The sequence below is a fragment of the Pogona vitticeps genome, chromosome 4, assembly GCF_051106095.1.
Source record: "Pogona vitticeps strain Pit_001003342236 chromosome 4, PviZW2.1, whole genome shotgun sequence".
NCBI lineage: Eukaryota > Metazoa > Chordata > Lepidosauria > Squamata > Agamidae > Pogona > Pogona vitticeps.
Genome location: NC_135786.1, coordinates 235523178 through 235530000, shown reverse-complemented (window position 1 = coordinate 235530000; position 6823 = coordinate 235523178).

Sequence of the window (6823 nt, the reverse complement as noted above, 5' to 3'; positions counted from 1 at the left end):
ACCTAGGTGTCCAAGAACGGGCTGGGTAGGCGGCGCGGGGAGGCTACCGGCATCGGAGACAGGCTGGGGGGTGAATCGGGAAGCTTGAAGCCTCCCCGCGCTGCTTACCCAGGCTGTTCCCGGACTTCTGGAAGTCCGAGAACGGCCGGGGTAGGCAGCGCTGGGAGGCTTCAAGCTCCCCGGTCCACCCCCCAGCCTGTCCCCGATGCTTGAAGCCTCCCCACACCACTTTCCCCAGCCGTTCTCGGACTTCCAGGCGTCCGAGAACGGCCGGGGTAGGCGGCGTGGGGAGGCTGCCGGCGGCGGGGACATGGTGGGGGGGGTGTCCGCAAGGCTTCCAGGCAAAGGTCTGGAAGCCTTTGACACCCCGGTACCCTTACCCCGCCGCCGCTGAGAGCCTTCCGATCTCTCAAAGGGCTTTCTTGAATATAGGAGGGGGCCCTTTGAGAGCTCGGAAGTGAATTGTCGGCAGGGGACGGTGGCTTCGGGGTCCTTCCGAGGCCGCAGCCCACTGCCGACATTTTCCCCCAGCTGAGCAGCGGGGCTTCAAAGCTCCCGCCGCTCAGCTGGGGGGAAATGGTGCCTATGGGGAAAAATCGCAAAGCGATTTTTCCCCATAGGCAAGATCGTTGTGCGATCGCAAAAGCGATGGCAACAAGGCCATCGCTATGCGATTTTTTCGTTAAACGGGGCACTCGTTAAGCGAGGCACCACTGTGTATATATATATATATATATGTATAGTGAGGTCCTACTGTACTTAATTCCAATGGTCCAGATCATGTTAGATTTCACATGCTTGTAAGGGCAATTGCACAAACTCCGTTTGCTGGGCACATGACCAGACATGTGATCAATTCCACAGCCAGGGCACGACTCACCCTAACAAATAGACAGACAAAAATAGTTGCACACAATATTTGTAAGATGGCTTTTCCATCTTCATAGCGCTTAGACAGACAGACAGACAGACAGACAGATATATGAGGGAATAGCTTCTCCCTCTGATGACAGAATTTGATGAGAACATAAAAGCCGCCACGTTCATTTCAGTTTGTTTTTGAAGCCTTCGTCTAAAATTGACGAGTCATGTCAACAGGAGAGAAAGGAACCAAGCGTCTGAAAATGCTGGACTCAAGGGAACTGGGGGGCGAAAGGGAGAGTGGCAAATTTGCCAATTTCTTACCCCTAGGAAGCCTTCAGAAAAGGTTATGGCATTCTCTTCTGGCATGCTGCCAGAACTTGGTATTTAAATATTTGTAACCTCCGTGCACGCACCTCAAGTCTAATAACCCCTGGGAAGTGGATCCTCCACAAACATACGTCTTCTTTCAAAAAGCCATCCTCAGAACGTGTGGCAGCAAAATCGATGGACAACTCTTTTCCTTTTCATCCATTCTGAACCTGTCCCTGTCCATCTGTTTCAGAACTTCGCATTTTAGGAACGGTGGAAAACTATGACACAACGGATATGATGACATTGCTTATGTGTGAGCATTTTCCTCACCTCATTTTGTTGTTGTACTGTGCCCTCACGCATGGCCATCCCATGAATGAATATTCTTCACAATGTCCTGCTCGCAACAGCCCGCCTCAGCTCCTGCAAACTTCAGCTTGTGGTTTCCTTGAGGGAGTCATTCCATCTTGTATTGGGTCTTCTTCTTTTCCTGCTGCCTTCCACCTTTTCCAGCATTCTTGTCGTTTCCTTCACAACAATAACATTTGTTCTCAAAAAATATGCTGCAGTTTTTTATTTACTAAATTTGTGTTCTCCCATTACCATCATTGGCAAATCTGTTCTGCATGGCTTTATTGCCACCTTCAATTACCAGTGGAACTGGAACACTTATTTCTTGAGTTTGATATGGAACTGATTGGTTCAAAATTGGGAAAGGAGTACGACAAGGCTGTATATTGTCTCCCTGCTTATTTAACTTATATGCAGAATACATCATGCAGAAGGCTGGACTGGAGGAATCCCAAGTCGGAATTAAGATTGCCGGAAGAAATATCAACAACCTCTGATATTTATTTAATTTAATTTAATTTAATTTAATTTAATTTAATTTAATTTAATTTAATTTATTTATTTATTTATTTATTTATTTATTTATTTATTTATTTATTTATTTATTTATTTATTTATTTATTTATTTGTATGATGATATGTAGATGATACCACTCTGATGGTGGAAAGTGAGGAGGAATTAAAGAACCTCGTAATGAGGGTGAAAGAGGAGAGTGCAAAAAAATGGTCTGAAGCTCAACATCAAAAAAAACTAAGATCATGGCCACTGGTCCCATCACCTCCTGGGAAGTAGAAGGGGAAGATATGGAGGCAGTGACAGATTTTACCTTCTTGGGCTCCATGATCACTGCAGATGGGGACAGCAGCCACGAAATTAAAAGACGCCTGCTTCTTGGGAGGAAAGCGATGACAAACCTTGACAGCATCTTAAAAAGCAGAGACATCACCTTGCCAACAAAAGTCCGAATAGTCAAAGCTATGTTTTTTTTCCAGTGGTGGTGTATGGAAGTGAGAGCTGGACCGTAAAGAAGGCTGACCATTGAAGAATTGATGCTTTTGAATTGTGGTGCTGGAGGAGGTTCTTGAGAGTCCCCTGGACTGCAAAGAGAACAAACCTATCCATTTTGAAGGAAATCAACCCTGAGTGCTCACTGGAAGCTGAGGCTCCAGTACTTTGGCCATCTCAAGAGAAGAGAAGACCTCCTGGAAAAGACCCTGATGTTGGGAAAGTGTAAAGGCAAGAGGAGAAGGGGACGACAGAGGATGAGATGGCTGGACAGGGTCATCGAAGCAACCAACATGAATTTGACACAACTCCGGGAGGCAGTGGAAGACAGGAGGGCCTGGCGTGCTCTGGTCCATGGGGTTACAAAGAGTCAGTCATGACTTAATGACTAAAAAATAGCAACAACTAATAAATGCCATTTTTATGTTCTCTAAACTTAGCAGAAATGACTGATATGAGATCAGAAAGTCCTTCCCGGGGGAAGGGGAGCTTTTTGCTTTGATCAAGTTGTGACAGAAGCCCTTGGACAGAGAGTCAAGTGGAACGTAAGAGACTAACGCTCGATCAAGGAAAGTCATCCAGGTCCCCACCAGCTTTCCTCTGCTGCAGTGCTGTGTGTGTACGTGTGGAAATCGGAGTGACAAGAGCATTAAACCAGGGACTTGTTAATTTATGGAGGCTTGCAAAGGACATCTGGCACAGCTGTGTCAGCTTCTGTGAAGATTCACTGTGGCTACATACTAAATGAGGCCAAAGGTGGATGGGTGCGATCTTGTAGGAAGAGGTAAAGTATTCAGAAATGCTTCAACTTGCCCCCACTGCTGTGTTTGGAAGTGGAAGGGTGTGAGGCACTTGATGCAATCCTGTTGCGCAGCTTCATGTGCTCAAGGCTGGTGATGTCATCCTCAGTGATGTCTCATCACTGCTGGATAGCTCAGTGGTTTAGACATCCGGCTGCAGGGCCAGAGTTTGGAAGTTCGATTCCCCCCACGGGGCCTCCTTGACAGTGGTTGGACTCGATGATCCGTAGGGTCCCTTCCAGTTCTGCCATTCTAAGATGATGATGATGATTATATAAAGCCAAGTTGCTACTAGTTAAGAGTAACTTGGTGTGCATGCAACATATACACAAAGCCATACAGTCGTGTGCAACCTGGACTCCCCAAAGTCTTCCGTTGGGACAATGGGCTGCTGTTGGCATCATTGTTGTGTATGTCGAGCTACACAACCCTATTTCAGCCCTTGTGACTCTGATGTATTTGCAGGAAAATGCAACACTCAAGTGCTACCTTCTTTTCCCTCCTCAGTCCCAAAGACAGAGACTAAATTGGAGTGGAGGGATACTTTATCCTTAATGCAGGAGTGGCCATTGCCCATGGGGGGAGAGCATTGTCATCCCCAGCCACTGCAGCCTCGCCATCCAATTTTATGCCATTGTCACATTTTGGTACCACACTCCTGGTCCAGATGTTGCACTCCTGCTTTGAACCCAGATTTGTCAGAGCTCTCCTTTCTCAAAAGCCCAGTCGTACGTGCACGGATGTGAAATCCGCCAGTGCAGCAATACATTTCACGGGATACGATTGGCTGGATGCTGCTTTTAGCCTAGATCTGTCCGCTGCTCCTGCTGTTAGCTTTGGATTGCTTTACTAGGATTTTGGTTAAGTGGTTTTACTGTTGTTTTATTGACTTGGGTGCTTGTTAGCCACTTTGATTAGCTTTTTATAGAAAGGTGTGACATAAACAGGAGAAAGCAGAGGGAGAGGGAAGAATTTCTAGCTTTAACCCTACTTAGGTACCAAAATAAAACAAACACACACACACACCCACACCCAAAAAAAACCCACGGGCATGTTTGTGATGGTATGGTGGTATGTTAAGGTATGACATGATGAAAGGCTATGAAAGAGGTTCAATCCCATTATCCCAGAGTGTATGGTTTTCTCAATAGAGATGGGATTTTTTTTTTGGAATTTGGGATTTCTAAGCTCAGACAGAGTCCCTGAGACAGAATTATGGGACACTTCTGCTACTATTGCCTGCTTTATGCCATTGGATGGAAGGAAAGTCTCCTCCAAGTCACACTGCTTGGTGGAGATTGCCCTCGTGCACCATGAAAGGGTAGTTCACTGAGAAGCGCCCTCTGTAGAGTTTAATGGGTATTGAAACTGCCTTCCCCATGGTGCGCTAGGCCAGTGGTTCTTAACCTTTTTGAAAGAAACGCCCCCTTGAGCCATTGAGGAAGTTCTCATCGCCCCCCTCCCTGAGGTGATATCTTACCTACCTACCTACCTACCTACCTACCTACCTACCTACCTACCTACCTACCTACCTACCTACCTACCTACCTACCTACCTACCTACCTACCTACCTACCTACCTACCTACCTACCTACCTACCTACCTACCTACCTACGTAGTCTCCCTCCCCACCCGGGTGCGAGGCAGCACTTCACGGGGCGAGGATGAGGACCCAGGAGACCCTTTCCTTCCACCCGATCCACACTCAGTGCTCCCCTAAAGGAGAAAGGCGAGACGTGGCAGGTAGAAAGAGCTGGATCATCTGGCGGCAGCAGCAGCACCGGATCTACTGCCAGCACTGCGGCTGCAGTCGCCTTCACAGGTTTGGCTCGCTCCAGCGCCCCCCTACCACCCCTTCTGTTCTTTCGCCCCCACACCGCCCCTTTTCGTTCTACCACCCCCCTGAAAAATGAAATCGCCCCCTGGGGGGGCATTATTGCCCACGTTAAGAACCACTGCGCTAGGCTAATGGATTCCAACCTCTCTCTCTATGTCTCTCTCTCTGCCTCTCTCTCACACACACATACAGAGAGAGAGAGAGAGAGAGAGAGTATTGAAAGCCCCCTGCTAACCCCCGGGGCCCTACCTATACCTTCCTTAGCTCGTGTATAAATCTCTGCATCCCGGAGAGACCGAACCCACATCAGGTTTCGTGGCAGCTGGAGCGCCAACTTGCCTGCCCTTCGTCCCTTGGCTCCTGCCCAGCAGGCGTGTCAACCGGACAGATACCTGCTCAGAAGCCAACCAATGGCAGCCCAATTCCTTTTTCCCTGCGATCGGCTAGAAGCGGAGATGAAATGCCATTGACGCCTGGTCACTGCTGAGCCAGGGCTGGGATGAAGACAGCGTGTTCATCGCCCGGGTGAAAGACTCCATGCCTCATTACAGCGTCTCCTGTGGTCCAAACAGCAAGGGCCACAGAGAAGCAAATTTGTCTGCCATGGCAGGCGGAGAAAAGGCATTCAAGCCGCTGCAGCTCCGGAGTGAGCAATGGGAGGGCTGGTGAGATGCTATATTTTGATTCGGTTATTCTAGCCGTTGTCACCACGAATGGGCAGTTTGCTTGATTTCTGCCTCCATGAATCACTTTGAATGCATAACTGCCGTCATTTGCAGGGCCTTGTGGGGAAAAAAGCAGCCAAGTTGCACTCAATGTACAGTTTAGACTAGGATGTGCTTTTTGTGTTTTGTTCTATGCTGCTTTCTGCCCGTCTTTGTGGCTCTCCGCTGTCAAAGTCAGCACAATTCAAAGTTTGGAGATGCTAATTTTTTCCCTACAGTCTCTGCGTGGTTCACAATTATGCAGGATACATATTCTACCCACCCAACCCCTGTGAGCTTGGTACTTACTTGACTGACGTCAGAAGGATGGAAGGCTTTAGAAATCCCCGCTTCTTTCAATTTTGCAATTTTTTTCTCTAACCCCCCCCCCCCAATGCCTCCATTAGAGGAAAGAACACCCAATATATGTATCAGGGGAAATGCTGGCGCATATGCACTCTGCTAGGAAAATCCCACACAAAATTGCATTAAAATGTACTGCACACAAAAACATATACTAAGGATGTGCACTAGATCCCCAATCTTGTCCATGCTTGTGTAAGGCACACCAATTTGTGCCCAAGCCCCCTTGGTCCTCTTTTAGAGACATTCCAGTCTAATTTTCTTCCAGTCCCTGAGGGTGTTTCTGCATTTCTGGAACTCTGAGAGTGGGGACCGGGGGGCCAGTTATGCAAATACAGTATTTTTAAAAAGATAAAGGCTGAAGTGAATTGGGTCCTACCAGATTTGATTTGTGCTCCAGACACAAATCAAGTCATAAATTCATTCCATTTCACCCTGGAATCAAATCTGGACATTCCACTCGGATCCAGACCTTAGGTAATCTGGTCCAAATTCAGTTTGGAATTTGGGATTTGTCGGAATCCTGTGGCTAGCCTTAATACAGTGGTGCCTTGCTTGACGAGGATAATTTGTTCCAGCGAAATC